The 27,246-nt window shown below is 34.8% G+C and overlaps 1 pseudogene; it reads left to right on the forward strand.

The window, feature by feature from the left end:
• The window catches only part of LOC143641947 (nudC domain-containing protein 2 pseudogene), a 34,516-nt pseudogene extending 12,384 nt beyond the window's left edge, over positions 1-22,132 (forward strand).
• Positions 22,133-27,246: the final 5,114 nt, after the last annotated feature.

The raw sequence follows: 27,246 nt of genomic DNA on the forward strand, positions 1-27,246 counted from the left end.
ACACACACACACACACACACACACACAAAGAATATAGCCATAATCTTGAGGCAAAAGAATAAAGCAGGAGGCATTCTGCTTTCTGACTCCAAATATACTATAAACTGTAGTAATAAAAACAGCATGGTATTGGCATAAAAACAAACACAGAGACTAATAGAACAGAATTTAAAGTCAAGAGGTAAATCTATGATATATAAGCATCTGATCAATATGAAGCAAATTAAAGACATAAATGTAAGAACTAAAACTATGAAATTACCAGAAGGGAACACAGGCAAAGTACTTAAAAGTTTTGGAATGGGTAAGATTTTTGGGTCAACACACCAAAAGCACAGAAAACAAATTTGAAAAGGAAGAGATAGGATTATCTCAAACTAAAAAGCTTCTTCACAGTAAAGAAATCAGTCAATAAACTGCAGAGACAAGTTACACAATTGGAGAGAATATTTGTACACATACCATGTGGTATTAGTATTAAGAGTATATAAGGAACTATATTTTTTTAAAAAAAAACTCAATAGCAAAAAAAAGAGATTTTTTTTTAAAAAATGGGCAATAGTTCTAAATAGACAATTCTCAAAAGAAGACACACAAATGGGCAGAAAATACATTAAAAATACTGAATGTCATCAATGAGGGAAGTAGAAATTGAAACCACAATAAAATAATTTCCAATCCCACTAAGAGTAGCTATTTTTGGAGACTAAGGATAACAAGCACTGGCAAGTTTGTGGGGAAAAGAGAACGTTTGAGCACTGTTAGTGGGAATGTAAATTAATTCAGTCATTCTGGAAAACAGTATGTAGGTTCCTCAAAAATTAACATATTATCACACAACCCCCAAAATTCCACTACTGAGTTTATGTAAAATAAAATGATATCAGTATGTCAAAGGGGGTTCTGCACTCACATTTTATTGCACTCTAATTATTAATATGCAAGAAATGCAAACCATCTAAGTGTTCATCTATTGATGAATGTATAAAGAAATGCAATATATATGCACAATTCAGCCTTTAGAAAGTATAAAAATTTGGTCATTTGCAAGAAAAATGAAGATCATTTTGTTAAGTGAAATAAACCAGACACGAAAAGAAGATCCTGCATAATTTCACTTCAATGTGGATTGTAAAAATGTTGATTTGATTAAAAAACAAAAAACAGTTGAAACCAGAATGTTGGTAACTAGAGGCAAGGAGAATAAGAGTGGGGTCCGGGGAAAGGTTGATCATGGGTACCATGTTACACTTAGATAGGAACAAGGAGATCTGGTTTACCCTAGATAAAAATATATATTTCAAAGTGCTGGAAGAAAGTTTTCACCCAAAATAAATGATAAATGTTTAAAGATATAGAGCTGTCTAACTTGATTTAATATACTCAGTATATATTCATCAAAACATCACATAGTACACCATTAGTATATACAACTTTTCAGTATCAGTTAAAAATAAATTTTAAAAAAGAGAAGGTGAATTATTTACAAAACAAACCAGAAAACAATTAGAAATATGCATAACTAAAAGGCAATTGATCAGAGACTAGTATAGGCAGAAAACTCACTCTCAAAGATATCTAATGTTCTGATCTTTGCAAATAAAGATATGATAAGTAACATAGAAAATGGACGTTTTTCAGGCAAGAATGAATTAATGATCCTGAGAAGGTAAGAGTATCCTGGATTATTAGCTCAATTCAATACCACTGTAGCAGTTCTTATGCAGAGGTATAAAGCAGAGAAATTTGAATACCTTACTCTGCTGTCTTTTAAGATGGAGCAAGGATCCAGGAGCCAAGGAATGTGGGTGGCCTCTAGACAGAGTCACCAGCATTTTTCTTAAACATAATGATAATATTTTAAGTCTGCACCTGTCCTTGTATAGGTATGAAAGATTAGTGAGGGGTTTTTATGATGTTCCTCCAAGGCTTCCCATCTACATGGTAAGGGCCTTACACTTTCATTGGAGAAGAAAGTATAATGTTAAAATCTGATCAGCCACAAATAAGCATGGTTAAATCCCAAAACACAAAGAGCAAGATAGTCCTTAGCTAAGCCTGTAGTGAAGCTGTTCTGAGAACAACAGAACCTCTGGAGAAAACTAGTACTATATCCAGTACCTTTATATACTGGCTTTCATAAGGGAAAGATTAGGAAAGAAAGACAGATTAAATATTTCTTTTTTAAAATATTTTATTTACATTTTGGATTTTGGCAGACACACCATCTTTGTTTGTATGTGGTGCTGAGGATGGAACCTGGGCCACACCCATGCCAGGCGAGCATGCTACTGCTTGAACCACATCCCCAGCCCCCAGATTAAATATTTTACATTGATAAAATACAAGCCACATGGTGCATCATTTAGAGTTGGAAGTGTGTTTTCCTGGGAGAATGAAAGGATCTAACAAAAAGTTGATGTACTCTTGTCCCATTCTTCTCCAAACTAAAAGCAACCATCACATTTGATCTCAAGTGTTTGGGAAAGAACAGGAATGTGAGATTACCATCCTTTCAATGGCCACCATAGATAGGAACAAAAACAACACTGTAGAAATTTATTACTCTCATATTGAACTTCTTCATATCTTAGATGTGATTTCTATTTCCAAAAGGGAAAAAAAAAGCAGAACTGTGGTGAATAATCAAAAGAACTTCATATCTGTAAAGTCTTAGTTACTTATAAATAAAGTCTTAGTTGCTTATAAATAACTGAAAAACTTCCCTAAATTGATCATGGAAGAACTCCTAAGTGACTGAAGAAAATTGATGTTTACTTAAACTGTTGGCTGCATAATTTTCCTGTGCTGAAATAGAAATGAATTCACCAGATCAGCCTCTACCTCCTGCAATTTTACATTTAAGTCTATGATTCAGGTAGCTTCATTGTAGATCTATATTGCAAATGAGGTCATAAGCTCAGGCTCTGTGGCTCAGAAACCCAAATAATTCAAAAACTTAATTATATATGATACATACACCAGATAACTTTTCTTTCCAAAATAAAATTTAAAGAAAATAATTTATTCATTAATTATCCAGTGAGATCAACTATTACACAAATGGGAGCTTGCTAAAAGCTTGCATGAATAAAGATATAGTTGAGATGGATCACGCATATGGAGCTTCTTTTAACAAAGGAACTTCATTTATCAGAAATCCCTGGTATACCAAGAATACCAACACATGTAGAATGACTACACATGAAACTAATAACAAAAAAAGAAGGAATCCTGGACAATGTATTCCAGGTAATTTGACTGGCACACCTTCAGGTTTCCTCTTGAATGAGTAAAACAGTGAGCATTTTCCATTATGCTATAGCTCTAGGATTGAGTTTGTCTTTGTTAGCATATCAGGGGAATTAGCAATTCAAAAATTTGCCAGTCAAAATAGTTCAATTTAATACTTTTCATCTCCATCCCCCAGTTTTTTTCCATGTGCAAAATAGGGATGATCACAATACCTATCTCACAGTTATTGTGAAGAATGCATAAGATTAAGTACATAGAGAATATGTGCTAACACAGAACCTCAATAGCTGTTAGGTTATACTCACATTATTAGTTGTAATTAAACTCAGATTGTCAACTTAAATCTATCTCCTGTTTTGACTGCTTCTGCCAGGGCAGGATGGCCAGACTAAACATCAGCAGTGCACCTGCTGTCACTTGATTGGTTGCTGAAATTTGCTTCCACCGGATGCTTTCATAAAAAAAAACAAAACAAAACAAAAAAACCTTGACCTTATCTCAGTTATTCTCCTCTACACAGACTCATGGTAAGCTATAACTGGGAACTCTGTCAGAGAGAAGCATTTCCCCAAATGTACCTCTTAACCATTGTTCTTTAATAGTGACATTAATTGAACATAAATATTTGAAAAGAAAAATAAAAGGTCTATGTGGCCCCATTGTCACTTGTGTTGTTGTTGTTGTAATTATTATTATTATTATTATTATTATTATTATTATTATTATTATTAATTTTAGGATGAACTTTGCAAGTTTGGAAAAGGGTTTTAATTCTTTTTTCCTGAAATTTCTCAACAGTAATTGAAAATTTGGATCAGGTGTTCTGTAAAGTTCCATCCAGCTTTCAGAATCCAATTCTATATTTTCTTTTCGTTGATGTTTCTTTCATTTTACAGTTGGCCAGATGCCTTCTTTGACCAAAACACCAAGATCTTCCTCTCAAATCAGTGAGCAAATGAACTGTTAACTAAATGGGTACTTTGATGGATTTCCATTAAACAGTCTCCAAGGAACTTTGCCCTTATTCCCTTCTAAATATAAGTAAATTTTAAGAAAAGAACAATTTTTAAAGTAGTTGTGTGGTAGATGTCCCATTGTACCAAGAGACACTAATTTGTCTCCACTGATTTGCTGATGGAAAAACTATCTCCTCTATGAATGACTCTTCAAATTGGGGATGTCTGGTCTTCAGCATGTTGATGACATAGAAAAAAGGCAGGCCATTCAGCTGTCTCGTTTATAAAACCTTTTATACTGATCATAGGTTTTAATAGTAATAAAAACAAATTATGGGGATTATAAAGTGTTCATGCCTACATTATTCTAAAAAAATCAATAATTAAATTGTATGACTCTACCTGTACTTCTGTTCCTCTTTCTCTTCTTTATTCTCCTCTTCTCCTCTTTCCTCTCCACATTTCTTCTCCTCCTCATTCCCAACCCTCTTTTTTTGTCCTTCTGTTTAACTTCTTAAGTGCTTTTTGGATAACTTTTAATATCTTCTTGTTCCCTGATTAATTAACAAATGAAATAAAAATATTTGAAGCATTAATTTTTATATTTACTTTGCAGTTATACATAAAGCCTGAAAGAGTTTAAATGTTTTTTGGATCGTCTACTCATGTACTCAGGTGAATCAAACTAATGGGGTCAACTACTCTGCCTTTCTTAAGAAGTGCATGTGGGCTGGGGATGTGGCTCAAGTGGTAGCGCAATCGCCTGGCATGCGTGTGGCTTGGGCTCGATCCTGAGGAGCACATACAAACAAAGATGTTGTGTCTGCCAAAAACTAAAAAAATATTTAAAAATTCTCTCTCTCTCTCTCTCTCTCTCTCTCTCTCTCAAAAAAAAAAAAAAAAAGTACATGCACCCAAGTTTGGGCAGAAGACAGGGCAATGGAACTTCAATTCTGCTAACTGTGGGTCTCTCCGGGTTCCTGTTTGGTCTTTTCAATTGATAATTTGATTTCTATTTTTGTTTGCTTCATGTAGACCGAATATTTACTTTGCAATTGTGAAAACAAATGGAAAATTGAGTCTCGTGGTTGGCCATTTTGTACCCTCTGTTAGGTGAAGAATCAAGTTCAAGACTATCACATGAAAGATAAGAATCACCTCTGTATTTTATTTTTCTTAGTGTATTGGCTTATTTGTATATTCAGGAGTTCAAGTGAATTTAGAATATTATGTTAGTTGGCAAGGAGCGCTTTCTTTTGAGATCTTGGCTGGCTGAAGCTGTAATTCTAAAACTGTTCCTGCTCTTGATGTCATATGTCCTTAATTGAGACTTTCCATTTTTTCAGGTGAATGTTTTTCTATCTCTAAGGCATATTAAAGAATTAGATTATTATATCTTTTAAATTAAATAAATTCTTTTATGGTGGATTTATAGAGAATATTTATAAAATTTTCACAAAATTAAAGAAATCAGAATATTTAATATAAAAAAATTTTGGACTTAAACATAAGACCATTCAAAGAGAAATTGCTCTCTTAGAAACACTTAATGATTTCTGATTCACTTAATTAGAATGGATCTTTGGATAAATAAGAATGGTTAATGTCTGTTTTAAGAAAGTTTTTAAAAAGCTGCTTCCTATCTTTTCTTTGCTTCACCACTTTTAATATGGCACTAGAGTACATTTTATTTTTATAAAAATAAATTTCATTTTGTTATACATTATACTACTTAATTTGAATTTTTTAAATGTCTTATGTAGGTTTACTAAAAAATGTAGGTGACTTATTCATTCATGTGCACAAAAGGTAAGCAATGATAATTCATCAAACAATCATTTTGAAAAGATGTACAAAGTCTTCACCAATATTTATCAGAGTGAATATTCTGATAAATATGTTTACAGTATGATTATATTTTTTAGTGTTTTAGCTCAAAAAATATTTCTAAGATTTTTATATAACTGCAAACCTCGATTAAGTTAAAATAAAAATATGTTGATATTCCTTGGATATTTGCTTAATTTTTCAATGATATCAAATGCTAACAAATTGATTACTATTTTAAATTGGTATACTTGGCTTATTTTTCTGTTTTCAAGGGATTTACCTTTGAGTCATTTTAAGGTTATGTTGTTTATTTTTAAAAGTATAAAAGAAATACATATGTCAATAGAAAATTGGGTTATATAAATTCAAGACTGTTGAGTCGACAAAGATGCTCAAGTATGACACATATTTCTCAATGATCCATCAGTAAGGAACCAATTAAAGTGATATCATTTCTTTCAGCTGAAAGTTATTTTTAATACACATCATTGAATTAATACAGGAAGAAAAGTTAATAGAGAAACTTAACTATTTAGAGAAAATAATAAAATGTGTTTTTACTTTAATCAATATTTAAATAAGATAGTCTTGTAGCACCTATATCTATAATGTGAAAGAGGATCATGAAAAGCAAGCTCATTAAAATGTTCACAATGATTATGGAAAGGAAGTTTTTACTTGCCTTGAATTCTATAGTCTACAAGTACTGCATCTGTAAAGACACAAAGGGTTGTGTAAATATTTTTTTCCAGAGTTGGCTTAGTTTGAAGTACTTATTTTAAAAATGCTATGAACTTTATTCAACTGCTCCCCCTGCTGCTAGAGACTGCAGTGTGTGGCAGGAAATAGTGAGTTAGCAATGCAGAGATACAGCGCTGCTGATTCTGCGGGCTACTGCTCTCTGTGCCCTCACAGTGCTCAGTGCTGAATTCTGGTTTTGAGACAGGAAAGGAAGCAGTCCAGTTCTATCCTCCACACTGGTCAGACCACCGAGGAAGCCAGCGGCCACCATCTTGAAGAGCTGACGTCACCATCACCAGTTTTCAACTGATCGCAGCTCATTCAGTGATACAAAAGGTCGGTGACTTTAAGATCATCTTTCATACAGTGGGGAAATCACATAAAATCTCTCCCTGGCTTTCCAGGGGAGTGATTAACACAGTGAGAGTGAGTTGAGGTGTGGTGGAAAAGCAAAGGCACCTTACCCACAACTCCTCCATCCACCAATGGTGAAAACAAAACCTGTTTTGCAAACTCTACAAGGAGGGGCTAGTGGAGGGAATCAAAGCCATAAGGTGCTTGTTCCCAAAAGCCGCGCTCCACATTCAAGAAACTGCAGGCACCGAGTGCAGTTTGCACTGCCGAGAGGTATCACACGGGGATTTTCCTGGCTGACAGGAGAAGCCAGGGGACTAGAAACCAGGAATTAACCTAAGCTAACAGGTTTTGAGAGACACCAGTGGGGGGACGAGGGAGAGGCCTCACACGGACTGTTTCCTACAGCCAGAGGGCAAAATCTTGGCCCGGAAGGCAGAGCACTACCTACTGGAAGCAAAGAAAATAAAGCCTAACAGTGTCCGTTTTTTTTTAAATTCTTTTTTTTAATTTTTTTAAATTTTATTTTTTTCTACAATTATACTATTATTTTTATAAAATGTAATTTCTATTTTGCTGCATCTTATTATTTTTTTTATCATTTCCTTTTCTTTTCTATTCTTCTCTATTTCTTTCCTCTCTCCCTCTCTCTTTCTTGGTATGCTTCCTTACCTTTTCCCCATCTTTCCTCTTAAGCCTGACCACCCAGATTATGTACAACTTACTAAATGCAAATAGATGAATACTACGAATTGGTCCATAGTCAGCCTAAGCCCTTAACTACCCCCAAGTACTCCTGTCTATTCTCTTGTTAATATCCACCTGCATTTGAGCAATCCCCCCAAAAAAGCTAGCATATACTAACCTCCATACCATCAAAGCACCCAACCTCAACCTAAAATCCTAAGTTCAAACCTCAATTCTATATATGCCATCAAATTCTGTGGGCCTCTAATGAAACTAATGAATTTATCTTAAATCACAATTAATACAACATCTCTAAACATTGTCTCCTATCACAAAGGAAAGATATTGGAACTCTAAAAACCAAAAGAAATTTAAAGAATAAAACGAAAACACAGCAGTCAAACAGAGTTTGAAAGCAACGTGAGCACCATAAAAAAACAAGCATAAAAAGGATTACAAACAATGCAGGAAAACTTAAATTTACAGAAGAAGCTAGAGGCTTCAGAAAAATGGACAGAGAAAGAACTCAAGGCATACCTAACTCACATGGAACGGAATCTTAGAGAAAACTTTAGAGAGCAAGTCCAAACAATGAAAGTATACATGGAAAACGAGTTAAATAGGCAAATTCAAATGGCAAAGAATGAGGTATCCCAGAAGATAGAGATTTAAAAAAAAATCAAACAGTAATCCTAGAAATGCAGGAAACCATAAACCAAATTAAAAACTCAAACGAAAATATTACAAATAGACTACATCAAAGAGAAGTCAGAACATCAGATAATGAAGACAAAGTGTATCAACTTGAAAAGAATATAGTCAACACAGAAAGGATGCTAAAAAATTACCACCAATCTATTCAAGAGATATGGGATGTTATAAAAAAAACCAAACCTGAGATTCATCGGGATGGAAGAAGTTATAGAGGTTCAAACCAAAGGAATGAACAAACTATTGAAGGAAATAATACTAGAAAATTTTCCAGATATAAAAGATGGAATGGATTGCTAAATCCTGGAAGCCTACAGTACCCCAAACATACAAAACCAAAATAGACCAACTCCAAGACACATAATTATGAAGATATCCAACATACAGAACAAGGAGAGAATATTAAAAGCTACGAGAGAAAGAAGACAGACTACATTAAAGGGTAAACCAATTAGGTTAATGGCTGATTTTTCATCACAGACGTTGAAAGCAAGAAGATCCTGGAACAACGTATTTCAAACGCTAAAAAAATAATGATTTCCAACTAAGGATACTGTATTCAAAAAAATTAAGCTTCAGATTTGACAATGAAATTAAAATATTTCACGATAGGCAAAAGTTAAAAGAATTCACAGCCAAAAAAAAAAAAAACAGCATTGAAAGGCATTTTGATAAAAACACTATAAGAAGAGGAATTAAAAAAACAGCACCCTTGGGCTGGGGTTGTGGCTCAGTGGTAGAGTGCTTGCCTGGCACACGTGAGGTCCTGGGTTCGATCCTCAGCACCACATAAAAATGAAATAAAGATATTGTGTTCACCTACAATTAAAAATAAATAAAATAAATATTAAAAAAAACAGCACCCAAAACTAACATTGGGAAGTAACTCATTAAAGGGAAGAACAAACAAAAAAAAACCAAAAAGGAAAAACGAGCCATATTAAAATAAATAAATAAATAAATAAATAAATAAGCATGACTGGAAGTACAAACAATATATCAAAAGTAACCTTAAACATTAATGGCTTAAATTCACCAATCAAGAGACACAGGCTAGTAACCTGGATTTAAAAAAACAAATCCAACCATATGCTGCCTTCAGGAGACTCCTATGATAGGAAAAGACATAGTCAGGTTGAAAGTGAAAAGCTGGGAAAAATCAGACCATTCACATGGACCTCGGAAGCATGCAGGAGTGGCCATACTCATATAGAATAAAATCAACTTCACACCTAAGTTAATCAAAAGTGATAAATAAGGCCACTATATACTGTTAAAAGGAACCATCCATCAACAAGACATAATAATTATCAATATGTGTGCACCAAACAATGGTGCTGCAACGTTCATAAAACAAACTCTTCTCAATTCAAGAGTCAAATAGACCACAACACAATAATTAATGATGACTTCAACACACCACTCTCTTCATTGGACAGATCCACCAGACAAAAGCTGAATAAAGAAACTATAGAACTCAATAACACAATTAATAACCTAGACTTAACCGACATATATAGAATTTATCAACCATCATCAAGTGAATACACTTTTATCTCGGTAGCACAAGGATCTTTCTCGAAGACAGACCATATATTATGTCATACTGCAACTCTTAGTAAATATAAAGTTGTGGAGATAATACCATGCATCTTATCTGATCATAATGGAATTAAATTGGAAATCAATGATAAAAGAAGGAAGGAAAAATCCTGCATCACCTAGAAAATGAACAATATGTTACTGAATGATCAATGGGTTAGAGAAGACATAAAGGAGGAAATCAAAAAATTCTTAAAGATAAATGAAAATATAGACACAACATATCAGAATCTATGAGACACAATGAAAGCAGTTTTAAGAGGAAAATTCATTTCCTGGAGTTTATTCCTCAATAAAAGAAAAAAACCAACAAATAAATGAACTCACAGTTCATTTCAAAACCCTAGAAAATAAAGAGCAAAACAACAGAAAATGTAGTAGAAGGCAAGAAATATTTAAAATCAGAGTGGAAATCAACAAAATTGAAACAAAAAAAATTATTGAAAAAATTGATAAAACTAAAAGTTTGTTTTTCGAAAAAATAAATAAAATAAATAATTTTATTTAAAAAATAATTTAAATAATTTTATATTAAAAAAATAAATGAAATTGACAGACCCTTAGCCATGCTAACGAAGAAGAGACAGAACTCAAATTACCAACATACTGGATGAAAAAGAAAATATCACAACGGACACTACAGAAATACAGAACATAATTAGAAAATATTTTGAAACCCTATATTCCAATAAAATATAAGATAGTGAAGATATCAATAAATTTCTTAAGTCATATGACTTGCCCAGATTGAGTCAGGAAGATACACACAATTTAAACAGACTAATAACAAAGGAGGAGATAGAAGAAGCCATCAAAAGACTACCAACTAAGTAAAGCTCTGGACCGGATGGATATACAGTGGAGTTTTACAAAACCTTCAAAGAAGAATTAATACCAATACTTTTCAAGTTATTTCAAGAAATAGAAAAAGAAGGAGATCTTCCAAATTCATTCTATGAGGCCAACATCACCTTGATCCCGAAACCAGACAAAGACACTTCAAAGAAAGAAAACTACAGACCAATATCTCTAATGAACATAGATGCAAAAATCCTCAATAAAATCCTGGTGAATTGAATACAAAAGCATATCAAAAAAATAGTGCACCATAATCAAGTAGGATTCATCCATGGGATGCAAGACTGGTTCAATTTACAAAAATCAATAAATGTTATTCACCACATCAATAGACTTAAAGTTAAGAACCACATGATCATCTCAATAGGTGCAGAAAAAGCACTCGACAAAGTACAACATTCCTTTATGTTCAAAATACTAGAAAAACAAGGGATACAGGATCTTACCTCAACATCATAAAAGCTATGTATGCTAAGCCTCAGGCTAGCATTATTCTGAATGGAGAAAAACTGAAGGCATTTCCTCTAAAATCTGAAACAAGACAGGGATGACCTCTATCACAACTTCTATTCAATATAGTTCTTGAAACACTGACCAGAGCAATTAGATAGACAAAAAAAAATTAAAGGCATAAAAATAGGAAAAGAAGAACTTAAATTATCACTGTTTGCAAACGACATGATTCTATACCTAGAAGACTCAAAAGGGTCTACAAAGAAACTACTAGTGCTAATAAATTAATTCAGCAAAGTGGCAGGATATGAAATACACACACAAAATCAAAGGCATTCCTGTATATCAGCGACAAATCTTCTGAAATGGAAATAAGTTCAACCACCTCATTAACAATATCCTCAAAAAAAAATAAATAAATAAAATACTTAGGAATCAACCTAACAAAAGAGGTGAAAGATTTATACAATGAAAACTACAGAACCCTAAAGAGAGAAAGAGAAGAATACCTTAGAAGATGGAAAAATATACCCTGTTCATGGATAGGATGAACTAACACCATCAAAATGGCAATGTTACCCAAAGTTCTCTATAGGTTTTATGCAATGCCAATCAAAATCCGAAGGGCATTTCTTGTAGAAATAGATAAAGCAATTATGAAATTCATATGGAAAAACAAAAGACCCAGAATAGTAAAAGCAATTCTAAGCAGGAAGTGTGAGTCAGGAGGTATAGCAATACCAGATTTCGAACTATACTACAGAGCAATAGTAACAAAAACAGCATGGAACTGGTACCAAAACAGGCCGGTGGACCAATGGTACAGAATAGAGGACACAGAGACCAATTCACAAAATTACAAGTATCATATATTTGATAAAGGGGCTAAAAGCATGCAATGGAGAAAGGATAGCATCTTCAACAAATGGTGCTGGGAAAACTGGAAATGCATATGCAAAAAAATGAAACTGAATCTCTTTGTGTCTCCATGCACAATAGTTAACTCAAAATGGATCAAAGAGCTTGATATCAAATCAGAGACTCTGCACCTGATAGAGGAAAAAGTTGGCTCCGATCTACATATTGTTGGGTCAGGCTCCAAATTCCTTAATAGGTCACCCATAGCACAAGAGTTAATAACTAGAATCAACAAATGGGACTTACTCAAACTAAAAAGTTTTTTCTCAACAAGAGAAACAATAAGAGAGGTAAATAGGGAGCTTACATGATGGGACCAAATTTTTACTCCTCACACTTCAGATGGAGTCCTAGTATCCAGAGTATACAAAGAACTCAAATAATTAAACAGTAAGAAAACAAATAACCCAATCAACAAATGGGCCAAAAATCTAAACAGACACTTCTCAGAGGAGGAAATACAATCAATCAACAAGTACATAAAAAAATGCTCACCATCTCTAGCAGTCAGAGAAATGCAAATCAAAACCACCCTAAGAATCCATCTCACTCCAGTAAGATTGGCAGCCATAATGAAGTCAAACAACAACAAGTGCTGGTGAGGATGTGGGGAAAAGGGTACTCTTCTACATTGCTGGTGGGACTGCAAATTGATGTGGCCAATTTGGAAAGCAGTATGGAGATTCCTGGGAAAGCTGGGAATGGAACAACCATTTGACTCAGCTATTGCCCATCTCAGACTATTCCCTTAAGACCTTAAAAGAGCGCACTACAGGGATACTGCCACATCGATATTCATAGCAGCACAATTCACATTAGCTAAACTGTGGAACCAACACAGATGCCCTTCAATAGATGAATGGATAAAAAGAATGTGGCATTTATACACAATGGAGTATTACGCAGCACTAAAAAATGACAAAGTCATGGAGATTACAGGGAAATGGATGGCATTAGAGCAGATTATGCTAAGTGAAGCTAGCCAATCCCAAAAAAACAAATGCCAAATGTCTTTTTTGATATAAAAAGAGCAACTAAGAACAGAGCAGGGAGTAAGAGCAGGAGGAAATGACTAAGATTAAACAGAGACATGAGGTTGGAGTGAAACGGAGAGAAAAGGGAAATTTCAAGGAAATGGCAGGAGACCTTCATTGTTACACAAAATTACATATAAGAGGTTGTGAGGGGAATGGGGAAAAAAACAAGGAGAGGAATGAATTGTAGTAGATGGGGTAGAGAGAGAAGATGGGAGGGGAGGAAAGGGGGGATAATAGAGGATAAAAAAGGTAGAAGAATACAGCAGTCACTAATATGGCATCATGTGAAAATGTGGATGTGTAACCGATGTGATTCTGCAATCTGTAATTGGGATAAAAATGGGAGTTCATGATCCACTTGAATCTAATGTATGAAATATGATATGTCAAGAGCTTTGTAATGTTTTGAACAACCCATAATAAATAAATAAATAAATAAAAAATAAAAATGCTATAAAACATGCCAAATATTTGTAATTTGGCTTTCTCACTCTTAAAATGATAAACAATCATTTTTTTTTTACCTTCTGTTCAATCTGTTCATATATGATAAAATCTGTGAATTACCAAAATAGTTTTATTTTCTTTGAGATGACTTCATCATGTCTTTCTTTATTAACAATAGAACTAAGTTTCTTTACAAAAGGAAGAACTAAGCTTCCATAAAATTGCAGTTTCGAGTTTTCAGGATCCTATCTTAATCCAATGGCCAAACAATTTATTAAATATTCTAATATTTAACATTAAATATTATTTTTTAAAAAACAGATGCCCTAATATTAGGCCCTCTATTTAGAACAAATAAAACTTATAATAAATATTTCCTTAACCTAAAACAACATTTTATGTTATTAAGAAGGCCCACAGAAAATCATATAGCTTTGTTTCTTCATTTGGTAAAGAGACATCAGATTTTTTTGTTGTGTTCTATATTTTTAAATTAGCTCAGTACAATTGCGAGACTGCTCGGGAATTGTCAAATTAAAGGGGTAACTAAACTACCCTGAGTTAAATTTGTAGAAATAAATAATTATAATAAAAACATTTTCAGTAATAGTATACTTTATATGAATACATAGGGAATTTGTTAATGATTCTGCATTGTATAAATATATTCATCCCTAATGGAAAGAAACATTGATTATATTCTAAGAAATGTTGGTGTAGTCTACTCAAGTAAATAATTTCACACATTTTTTTATTTCTGTTATCATTGGTGGCCATAATTAGTTGCCACAGTATTTTAGTATCATTTTCAAATAAGTTTTTGCTTCTCTGTTTTAGTTAAATGAGGCTCTGATACAAGCTGAATTCTAGAATTTTTGCATTCAAAAAAAGAAAAATTACAGTTTATATGGAAAAGACTATCTCATGTATTTTGAACTCCTAAAATTAAGAAAATATATTATTGTGTCAGACTTCCATGTTGACTTTTACAGTTGACTGAGTCATCATGTCTAGACTTTTATTCAGTCCAGAAATGAACTCCATAAAAACATACTGGTGATCAATTATCCAGAAAAACAAAAATTACTCAAGATTAAGCAATTGAGAGTAGAATTTAATAATCACTCTTTGAAATAGTGTTAATAGTATTTTTAAGAATGTATTAAGAAGTTCTAATTGCGAGCCTTCAATTTTGCAGACTTGGGTTTGGGAAAATGAAATAACATTTTTTTAAAAAAAATTCTTAATATAAGTGTTGTTGATCCCCTCTTTTTCCCCTAGACCTTACTTAGAATTAGAAAATACAGACACCTTCTCCGTGATATCTTACATTTTAGGGCAATAAATTCATTCACATACATTCAATATTTTTTTCTTCCTGTTTACCAGCATATAGTTGGACAAATTCATTGTTAAACCAAGGCTGTATCTCAAGAGTCACACTTAAGAATGACTCTCATTTAATTAGGCATAGCAAGCCCACTATTTATGGAGAGTCCTGGTTGACTTAACATGGGGTTTGTGAAAGGCTTTGTCCTGTGGCATATAGAAATGTCACTATCCTGGAGCATGTAAACCCCTCTGGCTTGAAATCTTCTTTGCAGGGTTCTATATTCATGACTGATCCTGTATGCATTTCTTAACACTAAAGGGATATTTCTACATTTGTAAAAATACAAGAAAAAAAAAGAATTTACCCTAATTAATGAGTGTAAAAGGTGAAATCTGGCTGAGCAAGTTTCTAAAGACTGTTTTTTTTTAGGTTCTTCATAGAAAAGGTAATTTCCAAATGATGTCTGAGATTTGGTTTCAATATTTTCAGGCAGAAGTCAATTCTCTGGTATTTGTACTTGCTCAGTTCTGAAAGTCTAGCTTTACAGAGCAATCCAAAGATTCTTTGTATAGTTAATTAATATTCTTCAAAATCTGTATACAACAAAGGAGAACAAATCTAAATTGACTAACCTTCTTGTGCTAGAGGACAATTTTTGGAGATTTAATTGATCACAAAATGAGAAGTCCAAAAATTACTTGAAATTTAGTTAAAGTTAAAAGATCTTTTTCAATGTTGTGCAATAAAAGGGAACCTAAGGGTTATCTAGAGAATGAAGAATTATTTATTATTGACCACCAACAGAACAGGCCCAGCGGCCGGCCAGACACATTGCCCCGCCCCGGGTGGGGGAGGGGCAGAGCCGCTGGGCGCCTACAAGGTAGGCAGACCTGTGACTCACCAGCAGATCAGGCCCAGCGACCCGCGGAGCGGCAGAGCCACCCCTGCGCCTGCAAGGTAGGTGCACTTGCCACCCACCGGCAGGTCAGGCCCAGCAACTCTCGGAGGGACACAGCTGCTCCACGTGCGTGCAATGTAGGCAGATCCGTGACCACCGACAAAACAGGCCCAGTGGCCCGCCAGACACATCGCCCGGTTGGAGGAGGGGCAGAGCCGCCAGGCGCCTGCAAGGTAGGCTGACCCACGACCCACCAGCAGAACAGGCACAGCAATCCACAGAGCGGCAGAGCCACCCCCCCGAGCCTGCAAGGTAGGCAGACCTGCAACCCACCGGCAGGTCAGGCCCAGCAACCTGCGGAGGGGCACAGCTTTCCCACGTGCCTGCAAGGTAGGCGGAACCGTGTCCACTGACAAAACAACCCCAGTGGCCTGCCAGACACATCACCCTGGTTGGGGGAGGGGCAGAGCCGCCACCAGCGATTCTTAGGTAGACAGACCTGCAACCAACAGACAGAACAGGCCTAGCGGCCAGCGGAGGGGCAGAGCTGCTGCTCACGCCTGCAAGGTAGGCAAACCTGTGACCACTGAAAGAACAGGCCCACCGAAAGTACAGGCACAGCGGCCTGCCGGCGTGGTAGGCACATTGCCCCAATTGGAGGAGGGGCAGAACCACCGCGAAAGACTGCAAGGGAGACTTTGCAACTATACAAGAGCAATATAAATATATAGGCGGAAAAATCAATAACACAACAGTTTCACCAAGCAGAAAGAAACGCGATCAGTATGAAAAGACAAGGAAAGAAAGGACCACAAGCAATGCAGGTCAACTCAACTTTAGAAGAGGTAATATCTGCAGCAGATGGAATGTCAGATAAAGAATTCAGGATATACATGCTTCAGATGATCTGGAGTCTCAAGGAAGACATTAGACAGCAAAATCAGACAATGAAAGACCACTTCGACCACTTCGACAATGAATTACATAAACAAATCCAAGAAGCAAAAGATCAATTATACAGGGAGATAGAGGTTATAAAAAACAAACAAACAGAAATCCTGGAAATGCAGGAAGCAATAACCAACTTAAAAACTCAATTGAGAATACTACCAGCAGAGTAGAACCCATAGAAGATAGAACATCAGACTAAAGACAAAGTATTTCAACTGCAGAAGAACACAGACAGCTCAGCAAAGCTGTTAAGAAACCATGAGCAGAACATTCAAGAAATATGGGATAACTCATATCAAATAAAATAGATTTCAAGCCAAAGTTAATCAAAACTGATGAAGAGGGACACTACATACTGCTCAAGGGAACCATAAACCAACAAGACATAACAATCATAAATATATATGCCCCAAACAATGGTCCAGCTATGTTCATCAAACAAACTCTTCTCAAGTTGAAGAGTCTAATAGACCACCATACAATAATCATGGGAGACTTCAACACACCTCTCTCACCACTGGACAGATCTTCCAAACAAAAGTTGAATAAGGAAACTATAGAACTCAATAACATAATTAATAACCTAGACTTAATTGACATATATAGAATATACCACCCAACATCAAGCAGTTACACTTTTTTTCTCAGCAGCACATGGATCCTTCTCAAAAATAGATCATATATTATGTCACAGGGCAACTCTTAGGCAATATAAAGGAGTAGAGACAATACCATGCATCTTATCTGATCATAATGGAATGAAATTGAAAATCAACAATAAAAGAAGGAAGAAAAATTATGCATCACTTGGAGAATGAACAATAGGTTACTGAATGATCAATGGGTTATAGAAGACATCAAGGAGGAAATTAAAAAATTCTTAGAGATAAATGAAAACACAGACACAACATAAGGGAATCTATGGGACACATTGAAAGCAGTTCTAAGAGGAAAATTTATTGCTTGGAGTTCCTTCCTTAAAAAAAAAGAAAAAACCAACAAATGAATGATCTAATACTTCAACTCAAAGTCCTAGAAAAAGAAGAGCAAAACAACAGAAAAAGAAGTAGAAGACAAGAAATAATTAAAATCAGAGCTGAAATTAATGAAATCGAAACAAAAGAAACAATTGAAAAAATTGACAAAACTAAAAGTTGGTTCTTTGAAAAAATAAATAGAATCGACAGACCCTTAGCCACGCTAACGAAGAGCAGAAGAGAGAGAACTGAAATTCCTAGCATACCGGATGAAAAAGGCAATATCACAACAGACACTTCAGAAATACAGAAGATTATCAGAAATTCTTTTGAATCCTTATACTCCAATAAAATAGAAGATAGTGAAGGCATCGATAAATTTCTTAAGTCATATGACTTGCCCAGATTGAGTCAGGAGGATATTGACAACCTAAACAGACAAATATCAATTGAGGAAATAGAAGAAACCATCAAAAGACTACCAACTGAGAAAAGCCCAGGACCGGATGGGTATACAGCAGAGATTTACAAAACCTTTAAAGAGGAACTAATACCAATACTTTTCAAGCTATTTCAGGATATAGAAAAACAGGGAGAACTTCCAAATTCATTCTATGAGGCCAACACACCCTTATTCCTAAACCAGACAGACACTTCAAAGAAAGAAAACTACAGACCAATATCTCTAATGAACCTAGATGCAAAAATCCTCAATAAACTTCTGGCGAACCGGATAAAAAAACATCAAAAAAATTGTGCACCATGATCAGGTAGGATTTATCCCTGGGATGCAAGGTTGGTTCAATATACGGAAATCAATAAATGTTATTCACCACATCAATAGGCTTAAAAATAAGAACCATATGATCATCTCAATAGATGCAGAAAAACCATTCGACAAAGTACAGCATCCCTTTATGTTCAAAACTCTAGAAAAACTAGGGATAACAGGAACATACCTCAATATTGTAAAAGCAATCTATGCTAAGCCTCAGGCTAGCATTATTCTGAATGGAGAAAAACTGAAGGCATTCCCTCTAAAATCTGGAACAAGACAGGGATGCCCTCTCTCACCACTTCTGTTCAACATAGTTCTCGAATCACTGGCCAGAGCAATTAGACAGACAAAAGAAATTAAAGGCATAAAAATAGGAAAAGAAGAACTCAAATTATCAATATTTGCAGATGACATGATTCTATACCTAGCATACCCAAAAGCATCTACAAAGAAACTATTAGAGCTAATAAATTAATTCAGCAAAGTGGCATGCTATAAAATCAACACGCATAAATCAAAGGCATTCCTGTATATCAGCGACAAATCCTCTGAAATGGAAATGAGGACAACCACCCCATTCACAATATCCTCCAAAATAAAAAATAAAATACTTGGGAATCAACCTAACAAAAGAGGTGAAAGACTTATACAATGAAAACTACAGAACCCTAAAGAGAGAAATAGAAGAAGATCTTAGAAGATGGAAAAATATACCCTGTTCATGGATAGGTAGAACTAACATCATCAAAATGGCGATATTACCAAAAGTTCTCTATAGGTTTAATGCAAGGCCAATCAAAATCGCAACGGCACTTCTTGTAGAAATAGAGAAAGCAATCATGAAATTCATATGGAAAAATAAAAGACACAGAATAGCAAAAACAATGTTAAGCAAAAAGTGTGAATCAGGCGGTATAGCTATACCAGACTTCAAACTATACTACAGAGCAATAGTAACAAAAACAGCATGGTACTGGTACCAAAACAGGTGGGTGGACCAATGGTACAGAATAGAGGACACAGAAACCAATCCACAAAACTACAACTATCTTATATTTGATAAAGGGGCTAAAAGCATGCAATGGATGAAGGATAGAATCTTCAACAAATGGTGTTGGGAAAACTGGAAATCCATATGTAACAAAATGAAACTGAATCCCTTTCTCTCGCCATGCACAAAAGTTAACTCAAAGTGGATCAAGGAACTTGATATCAAATCAGAGACATGGCGTCTGATAGAAGAAAAAGTTGGCTATGATCTACATACTGTGGGGTCGGGCTCCAAATTCCTCAATAGGACACCCATAGCACAACAGTTAATAACTAGAATCAACAAATGGGACTTACTCAAACTAAAAAGTTTTTTCTCAGCAAAAGAAACAATAAGAGAGGTAAATAGGGAGCCTACGTCCTGGGTACAAATCTTTACTCTTCACACTTCAGACAGAGCCCTAATATCCAGAATATACAAAGAAGTAAAAAAATTAGACAATGAGATAACGAATAACCCAATCAACAAATGCGCCAAGGACCTGAACAGACATTTCTCAGAGGAGGACATACAATCAATCAACAAGTATATGAAAAAATGCTCACTATCTCTAGCAGTCAGAGAAATGCAAATCAAAACCACCCTAAGATCCCATCTCACTCCAGTAAGATTGGCAGCCATTAAGAAGTCAAACAACAACAAGTGCTGGCGAGGATGTGGGGAAAAGGGTACTCTTGTACATTGCTGGTGGGACTGCAAACTGGTGCGGCCTATTTGGAAAGCAGTATGGAGATTCCTGGTAAAGTTGGGAATGGAACCACCATTTGACCCAGCGATTGCACTTCTCGGACTATTCCCTGAAGACCTTAAAAGAGCATACTACAGAGATACTGCAACATCGATGTTCATAGCAGCACAATTCACAATTGCTAGACTGTGAAACAAACCCAGATGCCCTTCAATAGATGAATGGATATAAAAAAATGTTGCATTTATACACCATGGAGTGTTATGCAGCACTAAAAAATGACAAAAGCATGGAATTTGCAGGGAAATGGATGGCACTAGAGCAGATTATGCCTAGTGAAGCTAACCAATCCCTAAAAAACAAATACAAATGTCTTCTTTGATATAATGAGAGCAACAAGAACAGACCAGGGAGGAAAAGCAGGAAGAAATGATTAACATTAAACAGAGACATGAGGTGGGAGGGAAAAGGAGAGAAAAGGGAAATTGCATGGAAATGGAGGGAGACCCTCAATGTTATAAAAAATTACATATAAGAGGTTGTGAGAGGAAGGGGAAAATAAACAAGGATTGAAATGAATTACAGTAGATGGGGTAAAGAGAGGAGATGGGAGGGCGGGGGATGGGAGGGAAGATAGTAGAGGATAGGAAAGCTAGCAGAATACAACAGTTACTAAAATGGCATTATGTAAAAATGTGGATGTGTAACCAATGTGATTCTGCAATCTGTATTTGGGGTAAAAATGGGAGTTCATAATCCACTTGAATCTAATATATGAAATATGATGTGTCAAGAGCTTTGTAATATTTTGAACAACCAATAAAAAATAAAATAAATAAATAAATTAAAAAGAACAATAGGGGCCGGGACTGGGGCTCAGTGGTAGAGCGGTTGCTTAGCACCTGCAAGGAGCTGGGTTTGATCCTCAGCAACACATAAAAATAAATAAATAAAATAAAGGTATTGTGTCCAACTTCAACTAAATTTTTTTTTAAATAACAAAAAAAGGGATTCATCTTCAAAAAATGAAGCTGAACTCAAAAAGAAGATTATGCTAAAGAATCTATAAGAAATGTTACTTTTGTGGGATTTTAAAAGATACCCTCTAATTTTATTTTGTTAAATAAAAAAAATGATGTTGGAATTGTGAAGTGTGTGAACAATTAGTGTAATGAATTCATAAATTTATTCCATTGCCCAATATTAATGTCAAAATTGATATTGTAGGTGTGGCTTGGTACAGCAGTGTTGGCCAGTCGTTGGAGCACATCAGCCCCAGTTGAGGAGTGCAGTAGGGTAGTTCTATGAGAGATGCCTTGGAGGCAAACTCTTTGATTGTACAATAGCTGATGAGGGAACATGTACTTTGGAGGACAGAAAAATGGTTCGTATTGTTCTCACAAAGACAATGAGAGATGCGGAAAATTGTTGGACTTCTCTACTGGAATCTGAGTAAACAGCTGATCCTTGGGCACAAGACCAAATGCAGAGGAAAATTTACATTAGCGAGATTCCAAAAAGAAAATCCTGGTTTTGAGTTCAGTGTAGCAGAAATCTCAGAAAACTATAGTAAAGATGGACCAGATTTTTCAAACCTTGAGAAATAACTGCTTTTCTTTTTTTTGCTATATTCTATGGATCCCAGCAGATGTTGCCAACTTAAAGGAATAAATTATGTGCTAGAGGAAAAATATGGATGCTGGCAGTTAAATTGCAAAATACATTTAAATATGGTTCTAAAATTTGAATTCAAATATAATTTACATAGGAAACATTCAATGGGAACTCTCTGTGGACATATGGTATTTTTTGGACTTATTTGTACTCAGCATTGGGTTTTATACACTACATTTTACCAGTTTCATATTTAAATGCATTTTTACTACAACAACAACAAAATATTGGGGTGCTGATCATATTAAATTAAAGGGTACCTTCTTGAAAAATAAAGTTTTTCTTTTGATAAGTGTGATGCAGGAATAAAGTTCAATAAACTTTTCAGAAAGAGAAAAAAATGATATTGTAACATTAAAAAGAATATAACTATCCTCAATAGCATTTTTGGTGGCATTTGAAATAGTATCATTGTAGGCAGAGACAAAATTTATGAAGAAGATAAAAAAAGGTCAAGGTCAAAAGATGAAACTGGTAAAAGAGAACATGATTGATATTTTATAGAAGTTATTCAAAGAGCTCAAGGACTAAATGCAGGATGAATTCTTTTCATTATTAAATTAAAGGTTTTTGAGGGATTGGTTTAAAACTCTTTCTTTAGTGTCTGGAAATAGAGCTGGCCATAGAAAGGCCTTTGTAGTCACAGAATTCTAAGTGTGTATGATACCACTAGACCAGCAAGTAATTGAAAAATGAACAGAACACATCAACATGAAAAAATTAGCATACAACTTGAAAAGATAAGACAATGCAATAATTTATATTGCATGCCAGATTTTAAGCTTTAAATGTATCCCCAAATATCTAAGCAAAACAAGAATTCTGGAGAATAAACATTGTTCTGAAACACAAAAGCAAAAATTTTAAATTATATGAAATGTATCAATTCATATATTATGAATGAAGATATTTATTTAAAAAAAATTCCCACCCAAATCATTTACTCTTAAAGGTGTTTAAATCTTAAAATTTTTGAATTTATTTATCTTTTCCCAGGTATCTTAACTTTTTTTTTATCTTTTTACTTCTCTCAAATTTATTTCATTCAGTTAAGATGTAGATGGATATGAATTGAAAACATTCACTTTATGAATTCTCTGGGAATTTAAAAAAAGCCTATAAAATGTGGTGCGTAAGAAAGTCACTAGAATATATAAGCAAAATCTTTTTGATAATTTCCTGGGAAAGACATTAGAAATATAGCTCTAAAAACAAACTCAAAAATGGGAAAAGGTGGAAGGTTTGAGAGATTGAGTAGAAACATCTTCCACAAATCATGTAAAAGATGAATAAATTTGTAGCATATATGATGAACATGGCATTGTTATCTTCAATACAAATAAAAATTTGTTAAAAATTAAAAGGTGGTTGAGCTGGGAATATAGTTCAGTGCTCACACAAGGCCCTGGGTTCAATTCCTGGCCCTGTAAAAAAATAATAATTAAAAAATTTAAAAATAAACTATTCTAGTTAAGTAATATTTCCATTACCATAACGAAATACCTGAGATTGTATAATTTTAAAGTGGTTGATTTATCTCATAATTTTAGAGACTGAAATTCCAGTAGGAATGGCACCAGCTCTGGAGAGAACCCCCCCACCCCCCCTCATGGCTGTGTCACATCTTGGCTAATGGCATCATGATTTTTTCTTTTATTATTGGTTGTTCAAAACATTACATAGTTCTTGATATATCATATTTCACACTTTGATTCAAGTGGGTTATGAACTCCCATTTTTACCCCGTATACAGATTGCAGAATCAAATCAGTTACACTTCCATTGATTTATATATTGCCATACTAGTGTCTGTTGTATTCTACTGCCTTTTCTATTCTTTACTATCCCCCCTCACCCCCCTCCCCTCCCCTCTTCCCTCTCTACCCCCTATACTGTAGTTCATTTCTCCCCCTTGTATTATTTTTCCCTTTCCCCTCGCTTCCTCTAGTATGTAATTTTGTATAACCCTGAGGGTCTCATTCCATTTCCATGCAATTTCCCTTCACTCTCCCATTCCCTCCCACCTCTCATCCCTGTTTAATGTTAATCTTCTTCTCATGCTCTTCGTCCCTACTCTGTTCTTAGTTACTCTCCTTATATCAAAGAAGACATTTGGCATTTGTTTTTTAGGGATTGGCTGGCTTCACTTAGGATAATCTGCTCTAATGCTATCCACTTCCCTCCAAATTCTATGATTTTGTCATTTTTTAATGCAGAGTAATACTCCATTGTTTATAAATGCCACATGTTTTTTTATACATTCATCTATTGAAGGGCATCTAGGTTGGTTCGACAGTTTTGCTCTTGTGAATTGTGCTGCTATGAACATCAATGTAGCAGTGTCCCTGTAGCATGCTCTTTTTGGGTCTTTAGGGAATAGACTGAGAAGGGGAATAGCTGGGTAAAATGGTGGTTCCATTCCCAACTTCACAAGAAATCTCCATACTGCTTTCCAGATTGGCTGCACCAATTTGCAGTCCCACCAACAATGAAAAAGTGTACACTTTTCCCCATATCCTCGCCAGCACTTGTTGTTGTTTGACTTCTTAATGGCTGCCAATATTACTGGAGTGAGATGGTATCTTAGGGTGGTTTTGATTTGCATTTCTCTGACTGCTAGAGATGGTGAGCATTTTTTCATGTACCTGTTGATTGATTGTATGCCCTCCTCTGAGAAGTGTCTGTTCAGGTCCTTGGCCCATTTGTTGATTGGGTTATTTGTTATCTTATTGTCTAATTTTTTAAGTTCTTTGTATACTCTGGATATTAGGGCTAAATCTGAAGTGTGAGGAGTAAATATTTGTTCCCAGGATGTAGGCTCCCTATTTACCTCTCTTATTGTTTCTTTTGCTGAGAAAAACTTTTCAGTTTAAGTAAGTCCCATTTGTTGATTCTATTTATAAACTCTTGTGCTATGGGTGTCCTATTAAGGAATTTGGAGCCCGACCCCACAGTATGTAGATCGTAGCCAAATTTTTCCTCTATCAGACGCTGTGTCTCTGATTTGATATCAAGCTCCTTGATCCATTTTGAGTTAACTTTTGTGCATGGCGAGAGAAAGGGATTCAGTTTCATTTTGTTGCATATGGATTTCCAGTTTTCACAGCACCATTTGTTGAAGATGTTATCCTTCCTCCATTGCATGCTTTTAGCCCCTTTATTAAATATAAGATAGTTGTAGTTTTCTGGATTGGTTTCTGTGTCCTCTATTCTGTACCATTGGTCCACTTGCCTGTTTTGCTACCAGTACCATGCTGTTTTTGTTACTATTGCTCTGTAGTATAGTTTGAAGTATGGTATCGCTATACCGCCTGATTCACACTTCCTGCTTAGCATTATCTTTCTAATTCTGGGTCTTTTATTTTTCCATATGAATTTCATGATTGCTTTCTCTATTTCTACAAGAAATGTCATTGGGATTTTGATTGGCATTGCATTAAACCTATAGAGAACTTTTGGTAATTACGCCATTTTGATTATGTTAGTTCTGCCTATCCATGAACAGAGTATATTTCTCCATCTTCTAAGATCTTCTTCTATTTCTCTCTTTTGGGTTCTGTAGTTTTCATTGTATAAGTCTTTCACCTCTTTTGTTAGGTTGATTCCCAAGTATTTTATTTTATTTTTTTTTTGAGGATATTGTGAATGGAGTGGTTGTCCTCATTTCCATTTCAGAAGATTTTTTGCTGATATACAGGAATACCTTTGATTTACGTGTGTTGATTCTATATCCTGCCACTTTGCTGAATTCATTCATTAGCTCTAATAGTTTCTTTGTAGACCCTTTTGGGTCTGCTAGGTATAGAATCATGTCGTCTGCAAATAGTGATAATTTAAGTTATTCTTTTCCTATTTTTATGCCTTTAATTTCTTTTGTCTGTCTAATTGCTCTGGCCTGTGTTACGAGAACTATGTTGAACAGAAGTGGTGAGAGAGGGCATCCCTGTCTTGTTCCAGATTTTAGAGGGAATGCCTTCAGTTTTTCTCCATTCAGAATGCTGCTAGCCTGAGGCTTAGCATAGATTGCTTTTGAAATGTTGAGGTAAGTTCCTGTTATCCATTGTTTTTCTAGAGTTTTGAACATAAAGGGATGCTGTACATTGTCGAATGATTTTTCTGCATCTATTGAGATGATCATATGGTTCTTATTTTTAAGTCTATTGATGTGGTGAATTATATTTATTGATTTCCGTATATTGAACCATCCTTGCATCCCAGGGATGAATACTACTTGATGATGGTGCACAATTATTTTGATATGTTTTTGAATCCGGTTCGCCAGAATTTTATTGAAGATTTTTGCATCTAGGTTCATTAGAGATATCGGTCTGTAGTTTTTTTTCTTTGAAGTGTCTTTGTCTGGTTTTGGAATCAGGTTGATGTTGGCCTCCTAGAATAAATTTGGAAGTTCTCCCTCTTTTTTTTTTCCTGAAATAGCTTTGAAAAGTATTGGTATTAGTTCCTCTTTAAAGGTTTTGTAAAACTCTGCTGTATACCCATCCGGTCCTGGGCTTTTCTTAGTTGGTAGTCTTTTGATGGTTTCTTCTATTTCCTCAATTGATTTTGGTCTGTTTAGGTTGTCAATATCCTCCTGATTCAATCTGGGCAGATCTTATGACTTAAGAAATTTATCGATGCCTTCACTATCTTCTATTTTATTGGAGTATAAAGATTCAAAATAGTTTCTGATTATCATCTGTATTTCTGAAGTGTCTTTGGTGATATTGCCTTTTTCATTCCATATGCTAGGAATTTGAGTTCTCTCTCTTCTTCTCTTCGTTAGCATGGCTAAGGATCTGTCGATTTTATTTATTTTTTCAAAGAACCAACTTTTAGTTTTGTCAATTTTTTCAATTGTTTCTTTTGTTTCAATTTCATTAATTTCAGCTCTGATTTTAATGATTTCTTGCCTTCTAGTTCTTTTGCTGTTGTTTTGCTCTTCTTCTTCTAGGATTTTGAGATGAAGTACGATATCATTTATTTGTTGGTTTTTTCTTTTTTTAAGGAATGAACTCCAAGCAATGAATTTTCCTCTTAGAACTGTTTT

The sequence above is a fragment of the Callospermophilus lateralis genome, chromosome 7, assembly GCF_048772815.1.
Source record: "Callospermophilus lateralis isolate mCalLat2 chromosome 7, mCalLat2.hap1, whole genome shotgun sequence".
NCBI lineage: Eukaryota > Metazoa > Chordata > Mammalia > Rodentia > Sciuridae > Callospermophilus > Callospermophilus lateralis.